Consider the following 2,500-nt stretch of genomic DNA (forward strand, 5'->3'; position numbering starts at 1 on the left):
AAAAGTGATGCAGTTAAGAGTTTTCAGCTGAGCAAGCGCGTATGACACACTTGCAATACTTAGACTTTCGCATCAAATGATGAATCAAAACGGGTGAACGGTAATAAAAATGTAACCTAAAATCGCAAACCTCGGAAATAACTTTTGAGTTGAACAACATCTCGAGACTTAGCGCTATGATCTACCCTGAATTTTTGTATTCAAGTATAAGATTTGTTTTTTGCCATTCTTAAAGAAAATTTTTCTTTTTAAAAATCTAATATTTGTTTTTTTCTTCCACTAAGGTTTTCATGAATAATAACTAAATTTCTATTTTCTCATACCACGTTTTAGGTAAGAGAACTTAATAGAGTTTGAATAAAAAACCAAAACAAAACAAAAAAACCTAGATCACCGAATTGACTTTTAAGATCTTTTCCAAAAACACGAATTACAGAGGGTCTTTTAGCAGTGTTGTACCGTTTCCTTAGCAACAGTCGGGGACTGCCTGACTTTTGTATTAGGGTGCATTCCTTTGGGATGATCCGAAAAAGGATCGCTGATCCAAGATCACGTGGACCACGGTGCATCAAAGGAACAGATAAATCCACTCCGGGATGGATTTTTCGTTTCCTTTGATGCACCATGATCCAAGTAATCTTGGATCAATGGTCCTTTTTCGGATCATCCCAAAGGAACGCACAATAATTGTTACTTACTGAGTTTTCAAATCTTTATCGCTTTTCGTTTCGCCTTCACCCCTTTAAGACTGTAGGTCCTGACAGTAGTAGAATTTTCATTTTAATGCTGCACCTCTATGGCACACGCAAAGATACTAAGATATGGGCGAAAATAATTTCCGCGCATGCGAAGAAGTGCAGCAGGATGGAGGTTTCCGTCGCTGAGGGGAGGTGGGTGGGACAAGGTGCTCTGTAGCGACCTCTCGGGGCATGAACGCATAACAGGGCGATTACAAGTGTTGAGGTCGAATAAATACTCTGCTCAATACCCATGGGTATTACGATGGTCTCTAGAGAAAACGCGTGCTAATTTACGTATCGCGCGTGGCCAATTCGGCGCAATCATATCAATGAAAATAGTAGTAGAATTTTCATTGTAATGCTGCACCTCTATGGCACACGCAAAGATACTAAGATATGGGCGATAATAATTTCTTACTTAAGCACAAATTGCCGCAAATAACCCAACATATACTTTTAAGAGACTCACATTCCTCCCAATCTCAGAAGCTCAATTTATTCAAAAAGGGGAAGATAGATACAATGTTTCAAGGGAAAGTCCTTCGAGATTATTACGAGCTCGAAACTCGGCCCCCAGCGATTCTGCAGGGGAAATATTGTCCCTCCCCTTAACAGAGCCCTGGGCAAGAAGAGAAGCCGGGAGCGACAACTCCATAACTTTGGGGACTTGAGAATAATATTTAGCCGTCTGCACGCTTTTCCATCCAACGTGTCTAGCCACTTGGTCATCTGAGGCACCAAGGAGGGATAGGGTTATGGAACAACCACTCCTAAAACTGTGCATAGTTTCGCCCTCGTGAAGTTTCAGAGTCGTGAGATGGAGGCGTAGGCGGTTAGCTACGGTAGAGCCAAGGAAAGGCTTTGTGGAAACGCGGCCCTTTGGGTCAGTGGCACGGAACAAAAAGCCCTCCCGAAGTTTGATATTCATGAGGTCAGCCAGCTTAACATATGTAGTGAGGTTTACGACGGGACAGACTATGCTGTCATGAGGACATTTCTTAACAGCAAAGATATTGGAGTCCTTTCCTCGAAGCGTTTTTCCGAACTTGTGGTGAAACAATAAGCCTTGTTTTCCAGGAAGCAGGAGAACCTCTTTAGTAAAAACACGGCCGAGGTCAGATGCTCTGTCACCGGAGTAGAAATCTAGGCAGAAGAAGGCCAGATCACGGCTCACGATGTACCTTTCCAGGGGGGATATGGATGGAAGAAATGTCTGCTTACAGAGGTAATGGCAGAGTTTAGAGAACTTGTCGAAGAAAAAAGGCACGGCTTGGCGAGGCGAGACTCTTGCTTTTGCTTGTTCCTCGGAGATAGAAGCGAGGTATTCCTTGACAGACGGATAAGCTGCTGGGTTACCAGGAGATAACCCTGACCACACGCCAGACCGGCCAAGAGAATTAAAAATAGAACGCAATTTCCCAATTGTGCTATCAACTGTACCAGCGGCCAATCTAGAGGGGCAGCTACATTTCCGCTTGGAATGAGAGCCAAAATTAGGACAGCTAGGCACGTGAATCTTGGTTTTCCCCTTAGAGTCCTTCCATACGAGAAATCTGATGAGGTCTTTTGGGGAAGCAGAGATGGGAGACTTAGGGGTAGGGAGAGAAGACAAAAAGGACTCCAGTTCCAAATGTAATTTACATTTCTGTCTTTCATATGGTTTGGCAGCTCTGGCAGATTGAAGACAGGAGATTCTGCGATCAATCGCAGGCAGATCAAGGGAAACCCTGGCAGTGCTAGACGGGACCGAAGGGGGAGCG

This window comes from Montipora capricornis, chromosome 2, assembly GCF_036669925.1.
Source record: "Montipora capricornis isolate CH-2021 chromosome 2, ASM3666992v2, whole genome shotgun sequence".
Lineage (NCBI taxonomy): Eukaryota > Metazoa > Cnidaria > Anthozoa > Scleractinia > Acroporidae > Montipora > Montipora capricornis.